Source organism: Stegodyphus dumicola, chromosome 7, assembly GCF_044657685.1.
Source record: "Stegodyphus dumicola isolate Sdum_Otavi_A_Nest chromosome 7, ASM4465768v1".
Classification (NCBI taxonomy): Eukaryota; Metazoa; Arthropoda; class Arachnida; order Araneae; family Eresidae; genus Stegodyphus; species Stegodyphus dumicola.
Window position 1 is genome coordinate 7,900,356 of NC_140774.1, and position 23,945 is coordinate 7,924,300.

Here is a 23,945-nt window from a genome sequence, read left to right on the forward strand (position 1 = left end):
GAAGGCAGAGCCAAAGGAATTCTTGGATTTCATATGTGTCGTCAATAACATCCTCTACGCCTAGTAAGCGGGTTTGGGAAAGAGTTCGAAAAGCATGCGGAATATATAAAGACCACTCACTTTCCTTTTTGGAAAAAAATGGCCGAGTGATTAGCTCCATAGAAGAAATTGCAAATACTATTGGTGAGACATTTGCCGCCGTTTCTTCCAGCAGAAACTATTCACCTGCATTTTTCTCTATCAAGCAGCACTCTGAAATAAATCCCATCGCATTCAACTCTACCAAATCTGAGCCTTACAATAGAGCATTTACTATGCTGGAATTAAAGAGAGCTTTATTGCAGACACATATATCTTCTCCGGGTTTTGATGGCATAAATTACGAAATGCTAAATCATCTGTCTTATAAGTCACTGACTGCCCTCTCACTCTTTACAATAGAGTGTGGGAGGAGCGTATTTTTCACAGTGCATGGAGGAGAGCTGTTGTCATTCCTATTGCTAAGCCAGGGAAGGATCTAAGGAATCCTGCCAACTATCGGCCAATTGCACTTACCAGTTGCGTATGCAAACTGTTTAAAAGATGGTAAACAGCCGCCTAGTCTACTTCTTGGAAAAGAATAACATATCGCCTTATCAAAGTGGTTTTCGAAAAGGGAGAACAACCGTAGATAACATGCTCCTTTTAGAGATATCTATTCGAAAAGCTTTTGTAAGAAGAAATCACCTTGTCTCAATTTTCTTCGATATAGAGAAAGCTTATGATAAGGCATGGAGATACGGTATACTTCGCGATCTTCACGAGAGTGGCTTGCGCGGCAACCTACGAATTTTAATTCAGAATTTCCTGAACGCTGTAACTTTTCAAGTAAGAATTGGCTATATTTTTTCGGATGTTTTTTGAACAGGAAGAGGGTGTGCCCGTCACCCGCGGAAAAACAAGGCCTCGTCACTGCGATCGTGACGTCACTAGTAGCGGGTAAAGGAATAAACGGGCTCGCAGCTTCTAGGCAGCGCGAATTTTCTTCAAAAATTAGAAATTTCATTTTTTATTCCCCAAAATAAAAAATAATGTAAGTAAATAAAATTCTTCAAAAAATTTAAGTTCAGGTGAATTTTCGCTGTATGCATGAATATTTCAAAGGGCATTTAAAAGACTGACACATAATGGTTTCCATACATTTTCCCACTATCTTAGCCAACAAATTCATTTTATTTTTACTGTAAGAACGACAATATGTACATTATTTTTCTCTTGAATGACAAGAACATCTGCTTTCAACTTTGTTTATATTAGCGCCGTAACGAAGTTTGCTTGCTGTATGTTTAAAATCTATGGTTAAATCTAAATCAAAATATGCATATAGATGAAACAAATTCGTGTCCTTAGACATAATCATAACAAGAAAAATCTGCAAGCAATAGATCATCTAATGTAAGTTTTACATTATGGTGGTGATGATATGGAAAACTCAGATATTTAATTAGCTATATTTTTTCTGACTAAAATTTAATCATTTACTTACATGAAATATTATACAGAAAAGCAAAAATATATTTTATTGATTTAATTGCAACATTTTTCTTAAATATTAAAGCATATTCAAAATGATGTAAAGAAAATTAGAAGCTGTATAAAATTTAATAAATATAAGTTTTGATGTATATTATTTACACTTAATATTTTATTGACACTGCTATATAGAATAACTAAAGTAACAAGTTTTTAGGCAGTAACGTGAAAAATAATGTTTGTGTACGGCATTTATTACTTTTGAAACCAATTAAACAAAAAAACTTAATTCAGCAAAAGCTAATAAATGAAGTAGTGGTATATTATAATGCATGAGGATGCTTAAATTATTCTCTACCATATAAGTTTAAGCTACATGAGATAAACAATATTTGAAATAATAATAGAAGGTGATGTACCTTGTGTTGTTTATTTAAATAGCATACCATATAAAATTAATTATATAGAATTCAGAAAGAACTAATAATTAGAATCTAATAGTGTCAAAGCATTTATAAGTTATTGTCTAGCATATGAAATGTAAGTTAAATTAGGTTAGCAGTATATGAAATGTAATGGCAAGTGACATTTATGCACTTTCATTTGTCTACAGAATTTGACACAGCATATAAAATTAATTCTGTTGAAACCAATTGAGCAAAAACAAGAGAACCTAGAAAAAGCTAGTGATGGTGTAATGATATACTACAATATAAAAGCATTTATAAGTCAGTTTTCAAGTTATGCAACTAGGAGAAATTATGTTCAATTTCCTTGCATTTATGATCTTTGAAAATTTTGGGTATTTAAAATGTCCCTTGCATTTTAATTATTATCAAACTGTTTCCACATTAAATTTATAAGTTTTAACACTGGTCATAAAAGATTTGTTAACAAATCTATTAAGAATTTTGTTGTTTTTAGCATTGATAAACATTTACAGGAATTATTAGGCTTTTCATAAAATAATTTAAAAGGGCGAGTAAAATTTTGTGCATTATTCATGTGTACAGAACATAGCATATAAAACTGATTCTATTGAAAGCAGTAAAAAAATTGATTATTTTGAAACCAGCTGAACAGAAATTGAATGGAGAAAAAGCTAATAAATGTATTAATTATTAAAATAAGTTAAAAAAACAATACACAAAATTTTAATAATATTTTATTTAATGCACTGCAGCTTCTCAGAGCAATGAATAATAAATGCACTTTATGTTTATGTAATATAGAATGAATTCATAACTGATATTTGCAATAATATATACTCATTTAAAAAAAGCCATTAACAAAGAAAATTGTTTTTTATGGAAAATTTAATTAGCATTAAGTTTCACAGTTTGCAGTTTTCGCTTTTTTGTTACAGGCATGTGGTCATTTTTTTTAATACAATAATTTTTTAAAAAACAATTTGTAGATGTTCTTAAAATTATATTTAATAAAGTGTCATTGGAATGGCCATTATCACAAGTTTCATAGACTAAGAAAAAATCACATTCATCAATAATAGTAGACGATAATTCAATAACAATATTTCTTTGATTATTTTGCTTCAAAAACTTTTTTTCATTTTCTTCGCTTAATAATTTTTGTATTACGACATAATTATAAGTTACTGCAGTAACAACATCTGTTGAGGGGAAGAGTCTAAATTTCGTATAAAATTATAATTTTCACTTAATTTTAGATTTTTGTCAAGGACAATTAATTTAAAGCAGGAATTACATCTGAGTGTTTTTGCAGCCATATATGAGCAATAACCGGATATATAAATTAAGACTGGTAACATATTTTGAAAATCATTTTCAGAAATATTAATATTGAACTCTGAGCATAAGTCTAAAACATTTGAGTTATCATCTGTAACACAGTCTTCTCCAATACAGTCGATTAAAATGTTCCCACGTGCTACTGATCTCAGAGATAAAGGTTGAAAATTTTGCATTCTTAATTTTGATTCACTTTCAAAAATTTGTCTTACTGATATTAGGTACTGAGATCCAGCAAGCATGCGATATTTACTAAATCGCTCTTCTAATGCATCTGTCTGTATCTTTCCTGCAAGAAAATATTTAAATTTTAACTCATGAAAACAATACTTGGATAATTCTAATAACCCATGTGTGGTGTGAGAAACAGCTAAATGCGTTTCTTTTGTAAAGGTCCCAGTTGTGAGAGCATTAGCTTTCCAAACATCTAACCATAACAGAAATCTTTTTAAAAACTTTTCATTCAAAGAATTATTAGGCAATATTGGCATTTGCAATGGATCATTTAGCCTCTGACCTTTCAAAGGTGTTTTAACATTGACAATATTCCACCAGTTATAAATTAGTTTTATGAAACTTGCAGTACTAGCATAATTTAAAATATTATTCTCCTTGCCAATGGTAGCAAGAGCAACAATAACATAATTGTTAAAAATACTGTTAACAAGTTTGACATTTTGTCTCTCCAAGTTTGATGGGTTGAGGGATTTTAAGGATAATCCATATGCATATTTTACTAAAGAATTTGACTCAATTTTATAAAGCTGTTTTAGTGATTTAAATGAGGCAGTGGATAATGGTAATTTCTCAAAATCATCAAAATCAGGATAATAAAATGCTTGTTCACAATTTTTTTGATTCAACCAGTTATTTCTTATACTTTTAAAGATTTGAACAGAATCGATGATAAAAAACAAAGGATCACTTTTATTACATGGGTGTTGATAAACAATACTTAACTGGGGTGGGGAAGAAAAAAAAAGACATTGCTTTTCTGTTTATAGCATTATTATCACTGACAACACACACAACTTTAAACCCTAAACTATGTAAACCAATTATTGTTTTCTTTAAAACTGAAAAAAGGTCTTCAGCTTGGATTCTTTTAATGGGCAGTATATGTACAACTTCTTTAAATGATGATAATAAACTTTGTATCATGAATACATATGCTGTATTTGCAACACTATTACTGTTATATGCCATACCTCCCTTATAGTCTATGTATGGTTTTATGTGTATTTCATCCAACATTAATGTAATTATAAGGTTTTCTGAATTCAAGCCATCTGCTTTTTGTTTTATGAAAGATAAGAAGTTTTCATCAGACTGCTCTTTAATGGGATTAGTATTAAATCCAGAAAATATTCTGTAAATTGTTCTTGGATGTGGCATAATGATATTGCATGAACTTCTAAAAAATTTATATGCATGGGGAGAAATGGAATATAAAATAACGAAGAAAACATACATATGTGTTGAATAACGTATGCGTTCCTTTTTACAAATAAGATTGGACAGTTGTTCTGTAATGAATTCAACAGTTTGTTGTTTATCACTATCATCAGTCTTAACAGTTTTCAATAGAGTAATAGCTGTTTTTATAACATTGGAAAATAAATTTTCATTTTGTGGTTTAGAAATATTCAATACAAAGTCTAAAACTTCAAACAAGCTATTTATATTATTTATTACTTTAGCAAACACTTCGTTATCTATTATTTTTAATTCTGATTTACCGATAAAAACATGACACATTAAATTTTCTGCCACTACTACTGAAGCTTCAATAATCGGTACAGACTCAGTATCAATAATAAGAAAAACAACTTTACCGTCTTTGAAAATAACTGTCCAAGCATCAGGAACATTCTCAGACTTTATGCACGATAAAAATTCAGAAAACGAGTAAAAACATTTTTTTCTGTCGTAAATTTCTTTACTGGTTATGCTTGCAGCAAGAACACTCTGTATATTGTTTCTATCAATTCGAACTCTTCTATCATCGGCACTTTCTCTTGATGTTGAAGATTTACCTGATAAATATTTTGGACAGCCAGGCAGCTGTGAAGGTACAGCATCCTTTCGAAGCCTTGGACGAATTAAATTAATTTTTATTGAAGTTCCTTTTTTCTCATCAAAATGTTCGACTGTTCTTTCAATATCTGATTCGACAAAATGTTTCTCACAAACCTAAAAAGAATGAAAAATTCAGTATTGAGTATCATTGTAGATTCATAAGAAAAATCTTACAAATAATTTAAATGTAAAATGAAAATACAGATTTCCATTCAGAAATAAATTTTGGAACCTGAAAAATACTAGCTAAAATTCATCTACCTAGTACTTCAAGACATACTCTACACATTATGTACTGGAATGATGTGTATGTATACTGAAATTCAGCTGATATTCTAGAAAGTTTTTGCTTACCTAATATTAACTTAAATATTGTACTTTAAATAATATCTCACTAAATTTCATTACAGATTTAAATGCTTTAGAATTAATGACGAACTGTATTATTTGTTGATTTATGTATCAGGATAATTAATTTCAGATTTTATAGAATTCAAATTAAGTTTATAATAACAATATCATATACAGAAGTTTAATTAGTATAAAAAAAGCAACAATAAGGCCTAATTTTTGATCGAGAAATAAATCATAAGTTTAAAAAATTGATTGTACGTACCTTAGAATGATTTGATGGGATGAAATTCTGCCGGTGAATTGCACGGAGCCATTTTCTGCGCAACGAATCCGATTTGGGTATAGAAAACATCTGTACTTTTTCAGTGTTTGGATAGTTTCCTCTGCAGTTAGGAACACAACAAGTATAAACCATCCTTCAACAGATTATTAACAAATGAAATATTATTAAATGTTTTATGAAATATAGAAATTTCCCGCTAAAACTACAAGCATGCTTGCACGTTGACGTTACTACCGAAAGGAGCGGTGACGGTTTGTTATGCCTACTAGTCCCTGGCTGACTGACGTCACTCGCAGCAGAAGGGAGGCCTTATTTTTCCGGTGGTGACGGTGTGCCTCAAGGCTGTGTTCTTACACCCGTATTCACCAACACTTTAACTCATGAATTTTCGTCTTAACCAGTGCGTCAGAGCGAAATCGGTATTCTCCAACCACAAAACCGTGCGTTATACTTGCAGCTGAGCGTCGGATCCTGATTCACGGATTGCGGTGGATTATTACACTGGTTGATGTTAACCATGCGCAGAACGATGCTAAGATGAAAACTTTGTAAAGATGGATGCCGTGGGTGATTTGTTGATGTTAGAAGAGCTGCAGTCATTTGAAAGGAGATCACGACTGATAGTAACAAACAGAGATTGTGATCTCGATGTTTTAGATGATATAGATTTTCGTCGGCGGTACCGTTTGAATAAATAACGGTATCGCATATAATTGATATTCTAAGTGAAGATTTGACCTGCAGTGCTAAGAACAACTATTTAACTCCTGCCGAAAAAGTGTGTATTGCCCTAAGGTTTTATGCTTGTGGAACCTTTCAATTAGTTCTTGGCGATCTAAGTTCGGTCAGTCAACCGTCGGCTTGCAGGGCAATAAATCAGGTATCACAATGTCTTGTGAAGCTATGCCCTCAGTATATCAGATTGCCTGATACAGAGCACGAAATACGAGAAGTAAAATATGACTCTTCATTATAACATTTATTGTACACTATTAACATATATAATATTATAGAATATATTATTATCGTGTACTTGAGACGTCAAATATATGTAGAAAATTTCGTGTAATAGTACACTTTATCACAAGAAAAATACAATTTTCAATACAAATAAAATTGTCAGTACGTTCTTGTAAGACAGGGATATAAATTATGCTGAAGCCTTTATAAAAGATATATTTTGTAAACTACCCTTTGCATGCAATGATGGGCATTGGAAATTAACAGAAGAATTTCAGTAATTTCTTGAATGTAATTTTGATGTCAGATTTTCAGAAAATTCAGTGGGAATTTTTTTCTTTTACATAGATGCACATAAATTTTGTAACAAAAATGGATTTTTAACTTCACGCTTCATTAGTTGGTGACATATCTTGCTTGATTAGTGGTTCAATCTTGGGGGCCATTATAATAAGGATGTTCCAAAAATTATGTTCAAATCAAATTGTGAAAAGAAATTATGGTTGCGCATTATCTGCCCAACTTATCCGCAGAGTCAGCAGTTGTTGATTAATTTTTCACCAGCCTAGCATATGAAAAACCTAGCCTATGTAGTCAACTCCTACTTCCAGCAATTATATATGTTATGGCTCATAAAACTAAAAAGTAGCCATTTAAAAAATGGTGGTGTCTTAAAAATGATATAAAACAGCAACGAATTAACAAAATTAAATACATAAAAAACATCTGTAATAAAATTACGTAAATCAAACATCCCTAAGGAGAAAGACTTAAACACATAGCATAAACAGTAATAAATTAAATTTAAACTGCAAAAAACATTCGTAACAAATGCTTAATATTCTCAGTCTTCTGTCTGTGTGCAACATGATCTATTTTAATTTACAAAAACAGCAGAGAATTTCAGAATTCTTGGCATCACAGAACAATTTGACACCGACTGCCATGTACACGTTGACATGTTTTAACTTGAAAAATCATCATAGAACTGCAGAGTTCTCAGCATCACAGAACAACTTGGAATTGTTCTCCATGTATGCACTGACCTGTTTTATCTGTAAAAAAATATATATTTATAAATTTGAATTGTGAGACTAAGCTGTATACAGATTGTGTTCATATGCTGTATGAAGCTTGGTGAGAGATCAAATGTCTTGTATGAATACTCCGAGTTTGCTCAGATAGGAATTTTATCTTATGCAGAAAAGTTATTTTTGTTGTTTAACTTGTACAGGAAGGGGGTATTGATATTGTGGAGTTTTGGCTGAAATATTCAGATTTGGAAAACAGAAATATGCAATATTAAAAAATAATTAACTATGCTTTAACTTGCTTACATGGACCTCTTGTTGAAAAGTGATTTATTTATATGACTGATGTTCAGTCCAGGGTTTCGAATTCTGGTGAATGAGCTGCGGCATGGATGTTTTCATAGCTTTCCTGATGTTTAACGTGTATACAAGCCACTTTCCCTTAGAATGCCCTTCACAAAGGCAACCTTTCCCTTAAGCAGATAGATAGCTTTACCATAATTAAATAAACCAATTCAAACCTGTACGGGGGATATTGTAACAGAATGTAGAACATCCTTTAACACTGAGAGTCTAGATGCTACACAAACTGTGCATATTACTACACAGTTCAGTGCACATTTATTATTTCATCACTGTATTATTTTTGTCTAGCAAAGGCTTCTGCTAGATTTTGGCCACACAATTTAATTTCTGTTGCTTTTGTCAACTTCTATTTTCACAGCAATTATATGTATTATGGCTTATTAAATAGTTTTAAAAACATTGATAGGGGTGGTAGCCACTAGGTATTATTATCGACCTGTGCGTTTAGTGTTTAACTAAAAATAAATAACTTAAAAATACATTTTTGATAATATTGTTTAGAATTCTTTGTGGGACAGCCCAAAATTTTACTTCAAATGTGTAACTAGTAAATCTTAGTTATAAATGATGATTTTTTTTTTTTTTTCCGATTCTAGGTCCGTCAAACGTTTTTCTCCAGGTTTGGATTTCCTGGTGTTTATGGAGCAATTGATTGCTCTTTAATACCTATTTCTAGTCCTGGTGGTATAAGAGCTGGAAATGTTTCGAAGCAGAAAAGGGTTTTTTGCTTTAAATGTACAGACTGTCTGCGATGCAGACCTGTATGTTCGAAATATTGTTGCTCGCTGGCCAGGAAGTACGCATGACATGACAGTTTTTAGCAATTCTTATGTTCGCGCAAAACTAGAAGCAGAAGTTCCTTCGGAGTACCATTTGATTGGTGATAGTGGATATGGATGCAGAACGTATCTGTTAACACCATATTTGGATCCAACATCAGAAGGACAGAGAAGGTAATTATTTAATGTGTATCCTTTAATTAAATATGAAGTAATGAAAATTGTCAAATATGCTTAATACTTTTTTCAGCAGTTTATGTCAGAAACTTTTAAAATCTATTAAAACATAAAAAAGCATAAATTATATTGTAAATGAGATTTTTTGGGTACTTTTCCGTTTTGCCGGCGCAAACGAAAAAGTTGCCACTAATGCTACAACTGATGCCAAACGGAATATCTTCGGTGGTAACCTTTTACGCTTCATTTTCAAAACAAGTCGCAGCCATTTCTTATCAGATTGATTGTTTCTTTCAATACTGGCATACAATTACATAGAAGTTTTGCAAGATAGTTAAATTTTATGCATTCGCGGCAATTAAGTCAATTAGGATGCAATCACCCCACTCACAGGCGAAAATATAGAAAGGCAAAATCAAGGGTTAAATTCATCCATTCTAATGAGAATGCACTAGCGAAGCAAAGCACTACGGTTTTACATAATTTCTGAGTAAGCTATTCGTACGAATTGAATAATTCTTGCATTTAAACTTGTATTCCAAATTAAGATTTAACTTGAAATTAATGTAGATAATTACTGAGAGAACTATATTTTTGTAGCGTAGTTTACGTGAGATGAGATCACTTGGGGTCACATAATAAGAACCGGAGAACTAGGATGTTGAACCATGAAAGCATAGTAAATTCTTAAATTAATGTCTTTTTACAAATTTATTGTCTTTATTTATTAGCTTTTTACACAATTTTAAACCATATCAAAAGAAAAAAATCTTAGAAGTAACATTTTTTTATGTGTATACTGTATGCTGTCGCCAACAAAGTCTGCTTGGCGAGATTTGCGCCGGCGAAACGGAAAAGTACCATTTTTTTTTTAATTAAATGTTTCTGTGTCATGTAAAGGCATTTTTTTTTTTTTTTTTTTTTTTTTTTTTGAGATACCAAATACTCTGATAATATTAAGGTGCTAAAAATGCTGGATGAGGATCTAATTACTAGAAATTGCAAGTAATATACCACCAAATTCAGAGCATGTATTTGCATGATTAATTGAAATCATGTAATTATCCACATCAATTATCTACATTGCTGCTAAGACTTTTTAAATGCATTCCTGCTAAGACTTTTAAAATTCTTGTTATACATGTATACTGTAATTTCTTTCATTCATTTAAAAATGCTTTAAATATCTAGAAAGTTTTCCAATATATTTATTTAAAAATTTATATATAAGCTGAATTGCACGATTCAAGAGTAAATTGTATCGAATTCTTTGTTCTTCATATTCAGTATTTTTGATATTTTAATGCTATTTAACATTATGATGTTTTAGCATTGGTCAAAGAAAATTTTGTGGTAACTTACTATCAGATCAGAAATAATGGATTAATAAATTTATGAATTTATATTTTATCTTTATGTACATAGATAGCAGCTATAAGCTTAATTTCTGTCTATCTTTTACAGGTATAATAATTCTCACATATATGCTAGGAACATCGTAGAGCGGCAATACGGAGTATGGAAGAGGCGTTTTTCCTGCATTGGGTCAGGCCTCCGATGTAAAGTGGAAAATGCCATGACTATAATAGTAGCAACAGCTGTGCTACACAATATAGCTCTGCAAATGAATGATTTTTTTGAGGAAGATGATGATACAGAAGATGAAAATACAAATCCTGTATTTCAAGAACGAAATGTGGCAGGATTTGCAAAACGCAATGCAATTGTCAGAGAGTATTTCATATAATAATGTAAAAAGATTTTTTTAAAAAATAATGCTATTAAATAAATTTTTATATTATATTATAAATCTGTGTTAATGTAACTATTTTATTAATCTTTAATACCATGATACAGTAATACAAAAAGGGTTAAAAGTTCAACATTTAGTATATTTCATGTTTTATTTTTAATCTGATGCTCATAGTGAAGAAATACCTAGTTTCTGACGATTAAATGAGCACATAGTGAATAGCAATACTGTAACAAACATATCTGCTATGAGTTTATAAAACTGAGTTTTGAAATATTTTTAAGGAGAATAATGATAATTTCAGTAATTCTAGGTATAGTTAGTAGACAATAAAATATTATTGGTGCATTGCTATTAGGTGAATTGCGGATTAAGAAATGAAATTATGTGAAACAGATACTTAAGATCATAAAAATGTAAAATATTTATTCGCCTATGTTCTGTTAATTTTAAGTTTGCAAACTTTATTAAACATGTACTTAAAATTATTAGAAATATAAAATGCAATATACTTTACAAAATTATAACGTGGTAATTCCTCAAATACAGATTTCAACTGAAATTAATTTCTTTAGGATCATTCTGTATGACAGCAAGTATATTTCTTTTAATTTCCAAGTCTCTCTTTAAAATTTCCATTTTTAAGTCATGATCTTCTTTTTTGTATTTCATTGTTAATTCATGTTCTTCTTTTTTGAATTTCATTGTTAATTCATGTTCCTCTGAGAGAAATTTCGATTTTAGTTCTGAATGTTCTACCAGAGCAGCTGCAGCTGCATTAGATGCTGGAGGCTGTCTTTTGGCTTTCCTCAGTAGTTTAGGTGTAGGCATAATTTTTGATGATTTATCAGCCTTCGTTTCTACCATTGGTGAATACATTTTGCCTTTTTGACTTCCTGATGCCTGTGAAGGAGAATCAGTAGCCTTGACTTGTGTTACAAAATCTAAGTTTGGCTCTTGCTGTTCATGTATGATTTCATTCATTTCTTTAGATCCATTTCCCAATTTAGCCTGTTACATAAAATATTACACAGTAAGTAAAAAATACAAATACAGTAAAAAATATGAAATTATTATTGGTACTGTTAATTATCGGAACCGGATTCGAAAATGTATGCATATTTGTATGGATGCATGTGTTTGCATGAACGTATTATATACACATACAAGCGTACATATTTTCTTGAATCTGGTCCTGATAACAGAAGAATATCTTATTATCTATAGAAAGTGCAGATTATAATCAAAATATTACATTCCACCCTTTTCGATTGCCACATGCAAGAAACAAAACTAAAATTAAATAAATAATAATAATAATAATAATTAACTGACCAGGAATGCATTAACTAAATAAAATTAAATGGAAACATTCATAAATTATAAACTTCACGTCACGTGAAATCCAACATTCTCCCACCAACAACAGCTTAACCACCTGCAAATATTAAACAGTAAAACTTTTAAAAACAAATACAGTATTTCAAAATTAAATTAAAAAAAAAAAACTTCTGGCTATGCTAAACTCGCACTCATTATAAGCACCGAAATAAAGCTTTAATAGGCCTGCCACAGGAATACATATAGCCAGAAACCACAACCAAATCAAAATTGTGCCAAGTTTGGCGCTTAACCCGATAATCTAAGATTAACCAAAATTCTAAAACAGAAATAAAAAAAGATCATAATGTCTTTAAGTAAGTCATGTTATGGTATATGTTCAGGCTAAGTCCAGGATTTTGCTGCAGGCAATGAAAAATGCAGTATGTAGTCAAATGCATGCTAAAATACAAAAATTTCCGGGTAAAGTGCAGAAACGCCCACTTTGGCGCTTTTTACAAGAGTAAGAAGAATTGGATTTTTGTCAATTTTCTTTGGCTTTTTAAGTGAAAATAGGTCGATGTGTAAATGGATAAAGTCAAGGAAGTGCACAATGCCATTTTTGTGCAATTCTGGGATTTTTTTTTTAAGTGAAAATAGGTCGATGTGCACATGGATACCGAGTGTGTGCAATTCTTAAAAATGCGCCAAGCAGTGGGCGATTCTGCACTTTCACCAAATTTCTGCAGTCACACTACCAAAAATGTATGGAGAAATAAAAAGCCATCTGGGGAAGGGTAACTAGCTTGAAACATAAGTACTTTTTGGCAACATGGTGCTTTCCCTCATCAATACGTTTTCTTGCCTTTTCAATGTGAATTACAGTTAATAAGAAAGTACAAAATTTTTAGTATAAAATAAAAGTATTAAATTAATTCAGAGTATGACTTTTAACTTTCTATCATTGAAAAATGAGCTAAAATAATAAAACTTACTCTTTTTAAATCATCTGCATCTATTTCACAGTTTGAAATTGTGTACTCATCTGAAATATTAAAAAATATGCATGTTATATGTACATGATAGCATATCATTAATGCAATATAATGATTGAATAAAAACAAATTTTTAAGAAGAAAATTTTAATGAATTTATTAATATATGAATTATAGTACTGCTTAATTAATTCTAGTTAAAAATTAAAAAAGTAAACAATTCTTAAAAATTGTTTTTAAAAAATTGCAAAATTGCATTTTAAAAACTGAATAATAAGATGAAGTATTAGATTAATGTTACTATATATAAAATTTCTTTCTATTTAAACTTAAGTTTCTGGGATATCTTATAATTGCCTGCATTATTTAAAACAATTGTGAAGTGTTATTAAAAATGTATAGAAACAAATAGTTTAAAAAAATAGAAATGTGTTAAATCTTCTAAGACACTACTAGTATCATCCTTGAACAAAACGTTCATTGCAATGGGCGCCTGGACTGGAGTCCTATCCCAATCGATGTTATGTCACTTTTCAATCATTATTTTCATAAGGTGCGTGAAGGCATATCGTTATGAAAAGCAATAATTAAAGGAAATAGTCTCTTATGGAAAGAAGTAAAATCTTGAATTTATAATATGACATAATGTGAAATAAATCAGCCAAGCATTTTGATACACATGACTTTAACATAACAACAAATTCTATTACAGAAACACAGAATTTTTAAAATTCAGTAAACTTTCAGATTTAAGTAACAGAGTGTATTAATAATTAATATGTTTTCATCTAATATTCTTGAAAAATATTGTGGAGTGACGGTATGGCTTGTGGAACGTTTCCTGTATTACTTCACTGGTCTTTTATGCAAGGTGGAAAATATCAAGACATTGGATGTGATAATCAGATTATCAATAAATAAATCTGACCTTATTATTGCATATAGCACAAAATTATATTGGCCAAAACAATATTATACAAACGTACTACTTGAAAATTGAATCTTGTATTTTACAAACGCAGTGTAACAGAATTAATTAAATACAGTGAAAAAAGGGCTTATCTTTATATCCTAGAATTTTTGCTACATAAAAATTTTAACTTTTTAAGTTGCACTGTAATAAATCAAGAGTGGTCTAACATATTTACTGTAAGTAGATGTATATGCCACGTTATAAATGTGTCTGTCTAATTTTCAGTACATGGTACAGTGACAATTAACTCAGCAAACAAATGGAAGAGTTAAAACTGGTATATAGTATATCATCTCATACAAAATTGCATATTTGCTGTTTAAAACATGGTTAACAAAACCAAGTTATCTCATTCAAAATTGCATATTTACTGATTAAAATGTGGTTAACAAACAGCTCTAATATTTCTTTTTCCATTAAAAACTTTTGATGTGTTAATTATTTTAGCGTAATAGATTTAGATTTTCTAGCTGAAGTGCTAAAATCATGAATTAAATTAAGCAACATATTTTTAACCTGCATACGGTGAATAAAATTATGAAAAAGCAATTACTTACCAGAATAGGAAGTTTGCATATGATATAAATGATCACTATCATACACATTCTCCAGTGGACGTGTTATTGCACCCATGGCAAATAATGTTTCGTCAATATTATCATTTTCATTCGTTACAGCAGGGCCGCCTCCAGTTCGAAAAAGTTCTATCCTCTCTTCTGCTTTCCGTTTCGTGGCTTTTCTTTTCAAATTTCTATAGCAATTATACAATTGTGTTGCAGTACGTACACATTTTCATTCGTTACAGCAGGGCCGCCTCCAGTTCGAAAAAGTTCTATCCTCTCTTCTGCTTTCCGTTTCGTGGCTTTTCTTTTCAAATTTTTATAGCAATTATACAATTGTGTTGCAGTACGTACAGGAACTCCCGGAATGCTGTTAAATTCTTTTTCGATCAAATCCCACGTATTTTTTTTTCTTTGTTAGTTACTGAATTAGTAACTTTATTTTCAATTATATGGCGGTATTTTAAAACGCATTCTGCTAAAACCGCTTTCTCGAGCGAAGTATAGTTTTGCCTATTTGCATCAGCCATGTTTGTTTCTAAGCATACAACGTGCAGTCAGAATTCAGCTTTGAAAACTGCAGATTATGCCGTAAATGTCACATGAATACTTTCAACCAATGACAACGCTTCTTACAAATAATCCAGGTATATCTCTTGAATCACGTAATTCAGTAATGGAGAATACCAAATGTGCTAACCATAGCTCAGACTGTGAGTTACCACTGATACATGGATTCCGTGATACATGAATTAACCAGCTGTTGGTGAATACGGGGGTTAGTGTAACACTTTTCAGTTTAGAAATAAATTCTGTATTAAAAGAACTTCCTCCCACCATCTTGGGATCACTATATGTAGATGATTTACAGATTAGCTGTCGAGAAGCAGACATGAGATACATAGAGAGGCAATTGCAGATGGCTCTGAATAAGATCCAAGAATGGTCAGACAAACAGGGATTTACTTTTTCGAAACAGAAAACTGTGTGCGTGCACTTTTGTAGGAAGCGAGGTCTCCATCCTGAACCTGAGTTATATCTAAATGGTACAATTATTCCAGTTGCGCCCGAAGTAAAATTTTTAGGAGTGACGTTCGACCGGCAGTTGACTTTCCTTCCTCATGTTTTAAACCTGAGAAAGAAGTGTTTAAAAACATTAAATATTTTAAAAGAGTTGGCGAACACCTCCTGGGGTGCAGAACGTTCCACTATGCTTCGCATTTACAGAGCCCTTGTTCGCTCTAGACTGGACTATGGCTCAGTTGTTTATGGATCCGCTCGGTCATCAGTTTTGTTAAAACTCGATCCTGTTCACCATCAAGCTCTGCGGATTTGTTCAGGAGCTTTCAGGATTTTCCTGTCCAGAGCCTGTATGTTGACTCTAACGAACCATCACTTTATCTGAGGCGTGAGCAATTGTCCCTTTTGCAATATTTTAATATTCTATGACAACCTGAACATCCCAATAAGCTGTGCTTACTCGATAATGTATGTAACACTTTATTTGAAACACGTCCATCCTGTGTTCCTATCTTTCCTTTAAGACTTCGCCCTGTCATTGAGGAACATTCCCTCTCTGATATGCGCCCCCAAGCAGTACAGAATTTTGAATTCCCACCTTGGGAAAATTCACGGATTCAGCTTCTTGATGTTTTCAAACATCACGTGAAGGCAAGCACTAACGAGATCGTTTACAGACAACTCTTCGCTGAGCACAGGCAGAAATATAGCAGTTATTATCCGATATACACAGATGGATCAAAGTCAAATGATCATGTCGGGATGGCTTTTGTATTTGAAGATTACATTGAGGGCAGATGCATGCACCATGCTTCCTCATTCATAACATCTGAACTAACTGCAATATATTATGGTCTTTTGTACATATCAAAGCTCTGCCACAGAAAGTTCATTGTTTACATAGACTCGTATAGTGCTCTTAAATCCTTGGAAGCTTTTCCCAACACTCAGAATCCTGTGGTTGTGGATGTTCTAAAAATTCATATAAATTTAACGATTCGAGGATATGAAGTCCTGTACTGCTGGGTTCCTGGACATGGTGGAATAAAGAGAAATGAGCTTGCAGACATCGCAGCCAAATCTGCTATTGAACCGTCCAGTCACCTTATCCCTTTTAGAGACATCTGCTGTGTCATGTAGGGAAAGGTCCGAAAAAAATGGCAGCAAATTTGGGATGTTCAGCATCACAACAATTTGAGAAACGTCAAGCCTAGAACTGAGCATTGGAATTTTGCTGGAAATCGTAAGGAGGACGTTCTTTTGACTTGCCTCAGAATTGGTCACACTAGAGTCACACATAACTATCTTCTCAAAGCTGAAAATGAGCCTGTTTGTTTATCTGTTGGTCATATTTTAATTGATTGTCCATGTTTTAAAAGTGTTCGCCAGAAATATTTTAATAGCTGTGACTTGCCTCTCGACCGTTTAATCGGAAGAGAGGTCAATTGTAATTTAATTTATTATTTAAAAGAGACTGGCTTTTATTACCTAATGTAATTTGTTTTGAATTTTAATGTGTGCTTTTAACTTGTGTTTATATGACTTCATCCTCTGGATTTGGTACATTTATCTACTTGTTTTTATTTATTGAATTTTAATGTCATCAATTGTAATCATCTCATCTTTTGTTTGGCGCGTCATAATCATCTCTGGTTTTTGCGCCATAATCACTCACTCTCCCTCAGGGGGCTCACTTTTGTGAGTACGGGTGTGGCAATCCCGAGGTACCCTAGCCCTTCAGGGGATCATCTTCTTGGTGAGACGGGTGTCACGATCCTGGAGCCCCAGTGATCTATTCTCTTTTCCGTCTCCTCTCCTCTTGGCTGGTACTTTTTCCCTTCCCTTCTCCCTCGTGGTTTCTCTCTACGGAGTTTGGGGCTCGTCACGAGAGACTGGAACAGACCTTGTCTCTAGTTCTCGAGTGGCGAGAAAACTGCCCACGTGTTTGCCGTGCGTGGAGACCCGTGTCGCTGGAAAGGAGGGTCCTAGTAGTTGAGGGGCGAGGTACTGTCCCCAACACACTACTTTGGCCTCTGCTTCAGCTAAACGGGAGGCACCTTAGTCGTCCTCACGGGTGTCAATCGGCTGGTCACTAGTTCTTGTGTCAGTGGCTTGGGGTGAAGCTCTCGGGAGTACCTGCTTTCGGGAAAGCCGACTGTGGGGCTTCAGTTTGCGTATAGGTCCGGCTAGCCCTAACACAGGAATCTATGTTCCCTTGTTGGGCTCCGTGGTGGGCGGGGCCGTCGGACCCGAATCTTTCTTCTCTTCAATATGGCTTCTTCACACATATATTTAATTAAAGATTTCGCGGTCACTCCAGTTACTCAAGTCACTCCAGTCTCTCAACCTAGTTCTGAAACGTCTACTACTAAACCAGTCACTCAACCTAGTTCTGAAACATCTACTAATAAACCAATCATTCAACCTAGTTCTGAAACGTCTACTACTAAACCAGTCACTCAACCTGTCACTCAAACTAGTTCTGAAAATTCTGCAAAAAAATTACGGACAGATGCAAATAAAAAAATCTGTTTATCTGTTGGTCATATTTTAATTGATTGTCCATGTTTTAAAAGTGTTCGCCAGAAATATTTTAATAGCTGTGACTTGCCTCTCGACCGTTTAATCGGAAGAGAGGTCAATTGTAATTTAATTTATTATTTAAAAGAGACTGGCTTTTATTACCTAATGTAATTTGTTTTGAATTTTAATGTGTACTTTTAACTTGTGTTTATATGACTTCATCCTCTGGATTTGGTACATTTATCTACTTGTTTTTATTTATTGAACTTTAATGTCATCAATGTTAAACATCTCATCTTTTGTTTGGCGCGTCATAATCATCTCTGTTTTTTGCGCCATAATCACTCACTCACTCTCCCTCAGGGGGCTCACTTTTGTGAATACGGGTGTGGCAATCCCGAGGTACCCTAGCCCTTCAGGGGATCATCTTCTTGGTGAGACGGGTGTCACGATCCTGGAGCCCCAGTGATCTATTCTCTTTTCCGTCTCCTCTCCTCTTGACCGTTACTTTTTCCCTTCCCTTCTCCCTCGTGGTTTCTCTCTACGGAGTTTGGGGCTCGTCACGAGAGACTGGAACAGACCTTGTCTCTAGTTCTCGAGTGGCGAGAAAACTGCCCACGTGTTTGCCGTGCGTGGAGACCCGTGTCGCTGGAAAGGAGGGTCCTGGTAGTTGAGGGGCGAGGTACTCTCCCCAACAGACTACTTTGGCCTCTGCTTCAGCTAAACGGGAGGCACCTTAGTCGTCCTCACGGGTGTCAATCGGCCGGTCACTAGTTCTTGTGTCAGTGGCTTGGGGTCAAGCTCTCGGGAGTACCTGCTTTCGGGAAAGGCGACTGTGGGGCTTCAGTTTGCGTATAGGTCCGGCTGGCCCTAACACAGGAATCTGTGTTCCCTTGTTGGGCTCCGTGGTGGGCGGGGCCGTCGGACCCGAATCTTTCTTCTCTTCAATATGGCTTCTTCACATATATATTTAATTAAAGATTTCGAGGTCACTCCAGTTACTCAAGTCACTCCAGTCACTTAACCTAGTTCTGAAACATCTACTGCTAAACCAGTCACTCAACCTAGTTCTGAAACATCTACTGCTAAACCAGTCATTCAACCTATTTCTGAAACGTCTACTGCTAAACCAGTCACTTAACCTAGTTCTGAAAAGTCTACTGCAAAAAAATTACGTACAGATACAAATAAAAAAAATCATCACAATAGTCCCCGTTTCCTAGTCATCTCTAGTCCTTCTGGCGAAATGCATAAGATGTCTCCTTTCGTAATAAATAAATACATCCAGTCTTGTATTGGTGAGCCGAGAAACATAAAGCGTCTCCGCTCCGGAGACTTGCTTATTGATACAATCTCAGCCACCCAGTCTGCTTCTTTACTTCAGATTACTAAACTTGGGCAAGCGAATGTCACTGTAACAGCACATAAGACACTGAATTATTGTCGTGGCGTAATATCGGAATTAGAACTTCTGTACGTTCCTGAAGAAGAGATCGCTTCCGAGGTATCCGACCAAAATGTCTGCGGTGCTAGGCGGATCAAGATGCGTAAGGAAGGTAAGTTGATCGATACAAAACACGTGATCCTTACCTTCAACACGCCTGATCTGCCTAAGAGTATTAAGGCCGGATATCTAAATTTTCCTGTAAGACCTTATATTCCTAAGCCTATGCGATGTTTCCAGTGCCAGCGTTTCGGCCATTCTAAGATGACGTGCCGTGGCAGCCCCACATGCGCCCGATGCTCACAGATTGGCCACGATTCCGAAAATTGTACCGCTGCGCCTTCGTGTATAAATTGCAAGGGTCAGCACCCAGCATTTTCACGCCTGTGCCCAAAATGGAAATCCGAAAAAGAAGTACAGACTCTTAAAGTTACCAGGAACATCTCGTATGCTGAAGCCAGAAAACTAGTTCAAAGCACACAGCTCCAATCAAACAAATCTTATGCCAGTGCAGTTAAAACAACACGTAGCATTGCCACCCAAACATCAATAGGCACGCAGACTAAACCAAATAAAACCCAACCGACTACATCCACCAAGAAAACAGAAAAGTCAACTCATTTAATACAAAATAAAGAAACAGTCATTCAAAGTAAACCCAAAACTGCCACTAAAATGTATCAAATAAAAATAGAAGTTCCAGCAATAGCTCTTTTGACGAAATGATTTCTGAATCTATGGAAGTAGAGGAGGCTCTAGAATTTCCCAGGCATCTACTTCCACGAAAAACCAAACAAGAGCACAGAAAGAACAAAATCCAGACATAATGGCCACCCTCGTCTCATGGAACTGTCGCGGTCACCACCGAAATTTGCTCGACATCAAAGCCATAATTAATGCTTATCATCCTGTATGCTTCGCAGTACAGGAAACAAATCTAAAACCAGAACAACAGGCAAAACTTCGGAGGTTTTCCTTCGTCAGGAAAGATAACCTTGCAGGTGAGCGTGCCAGTGGAGGTGTAGGTCTCCTCACCTCACTGGATTATCCCTCAAATGTGCTTTCTTTGACGACATCCCTCCAAGTTGTCACTACTCAAACAAATTTTGATATTGTTGTTACAGTCGTTTCTCTGTATTTGCCTCCAAATGAGCATATTGATCAGCAACATTTAAATGGTCTTTTAGAGCAGCTGCCTGAGCCTTTCATCATAATAGGAGATTTTAACGGCCATAGTCCGCTCTGGGGTAGTAAGGATACTAATTGCCGAGGAAGACAAATTGAGCAGATGATCGAAGATCATAGCCTTTGTCTCCTCAATAATGGGCAAGATACTTACTTCCATGAGCCCTCAAAAACATTCCATGCTCTCGACCTTGCCATCTGTTCACCATCTCTGTTGCCTTTTTGCACTTTTAATGTGGGTAAAGATCTTTACAACAGTGATCATTATCCCATTCTTGTGTCTCTTGCACGAAGAGGAGCAAACCCCATGTCGAGATCCCCTCGATTCATACTGGACAGGGCAGACTGGGAACTCTTCTCTTCCATTGCAGAGCTCACAGATGAAATGGTAGAAGATGCGCATATCGATGACGCTGTTGAAGCTGTTACTAATACTATTATTCAGGCAGCTATGCTCTCCATTCCTAGAACATCAGGAAAACTACTAAAATATTCAAAACCATGGTGGAATCGTGACTGTCATGAAGCACTGAAAAAACAGAAAAAAGCATGGGGTATTTTTCGTAGATATCCTACTCTGCGAAACCTCATAGCCTTTAAAAGAGCCAAAGCAAATGCACGAAAAGTAAGAAGGCAGAGCCAGAGGGATTCCTGGATTTCATATGTGTCGTCAATAACATCCTCCACGCCTAGCAAGCGGGTTTGGGAAAGAGTTCGAAAAGCATGCGGCATATATAAAGACCACTCACTTTCCTTTTTAGAAAAAGATGGCCGAGTGATTAACACCATAGAAGGTAACTATTAGTAAGGCATTTGCTGCCGTTTCTTCCAGCAGAAACTATTCACCTGCATTTCTCTCTATGTAGCAGCACTCTGAAATAAATCCCATCGCATTCAACTCTTCCAAATCTGAGCCTTACAATAGAGCATTTACTATGGTGGAATTAAAGAGAGCTTTATTGCAGACACATAGGTCTTCTCCGGGTCTTGATGGAGTGAATTATGAAATGCTAAAGCATCTGTCCTATAAGTCACTGAATGCCCTTCTCACTCTTTACAATAGGGTGTGGAAGGAGCGTGCCTTTCCCAGTGCATGGAGGAGAGCTGTTGTCATTCCTATTCCTAAGCCAGGGAAAGATCCAAGGAATCCCTCCAACTATCGGCCAATTGCCCTTACGAGTTGCCTCTGCAAACTGTTTGAAAAGGTGGTAAACAGCCGCCTAGTCAGAGTGGTTTTCGAAAGGGAAGAACAACTGTAGATAACATGCTCCTCTTAGAGACATCTATTCGAAAAGCATTTGTAAGAAGAAGCCACCTTGTCTCGATATTCTTCGACATTGAAAAAGCTTATGATAAGGCATGGAGATACGGTATACTCCGGGATCTTCACGAGAGTGGCTTGCGCGGCAACGTACCAATTTTCATTCAAAATTTCTTGAACACTAGAACTTTTCAAGTAAGAATTGGCTCTGTTTTTTCGGATGTTTTTAAACAGGAAGAGGGTGTGCCCTGTGTGCTCAGTGTAACCCTGTTTAGTTTAAAAATAAATTCTGTACTAAAAGAACTTCCTCCCACCATCTTGGGATCTCTATATTTTGATGATCTGCAGATTAGCTGTCGAGGAGCAGACATGAGATATGTAGAGAGGCAACTGCAGATGGCTCTGAATAAGATCCAAGAATGGTCAGACAAACAAGGATTTACATTTTCGAAACAGAAAACTGTGTGCGTGCACTTTTGTAGGAAGCGAGGTCTCCATCCTGAACCTGAGTTATATCTACGAGGGTTATCCAGAAAGTAGATTACGTTTTGGAATAAAAAAATAAACAAAGTATAGGAAACAAATTTTATTATATACAGATGAAAGCCACACTCAAATACTACTTTTCTACATAGTCACCATACAAATTAAGGCATTTATCGTAGCGATGTACGACCTTGGAAATTTCTTCGTCGAAAAATTCGGCCGCCTGCGCCTTCAACCACTTCGTTACCTCTTCTTGCAGCTGTGCGTCGTCATCAAAACGCTGCATAGCCAGCCACTTCTTCATTGCTGGGAATAGGTGGAAGTCGCTCGGTGCCAGGTCGGGACTGTACGGCGGATGAGGAAACAACTCCCACTTAAAAGATTCAAGAACTTTACGAGTGACATTTGCCGTGTGGGGCCGGGCGTTGTCGTGAATCAACAAGATCTTAGAGCTCAACATTCCTTTGCGCTTGTTTTGAATTGCTCTTCTGAGTTTTTGGAGAGTTTGGCAATACCTTTGAGAGTTTATTGTAGTGCCTCTTTCCAGGAAGTCCACCAAAATTACACCTTTTCTGTCCCAAAAAACAGTCGCCATCATCTTCCTTGCCGACATTGTTTGCATGCATTTCTTGGGTTTTTGGGGAGAACTTGTGTGCCCCCACTGCATTGATTGCAATTTCGTTTCACAGTTCACATGTTTCACCCATGTTTCGTCACCAGTAACGATGCGATCGAGTAAAGAGTCACCATCCTTATGGTAAGCGTCCAAAAAGTTCAACGCTGCAGCCATTCGCTGATTTTTGTGGTCCTCTGTCAAGATTTTTGGAATCCATCTTGCACAAAACTTGTGGTAAGCAAGCTTTTCGCTGATGATTTCGTGCAACAAACTTCGCGAAATTTGTGGAAAACTCAAAGAAAGTTCCGTTATTGTGAAATTTCGATTTTCACGGACTTTAGCATCGACTTTTTCGAGAAGTTCGGCGGTCACTATGCTGGGTCTCCCACTTCGATCTTCGTCGTGAACATTGGTTCGGCCATTTTGAAATCTTATGACCCACTGACGCACTCCACCTTCAGTGATAATGTTGTCCCCATACACTTCACGAAGCTGCCGA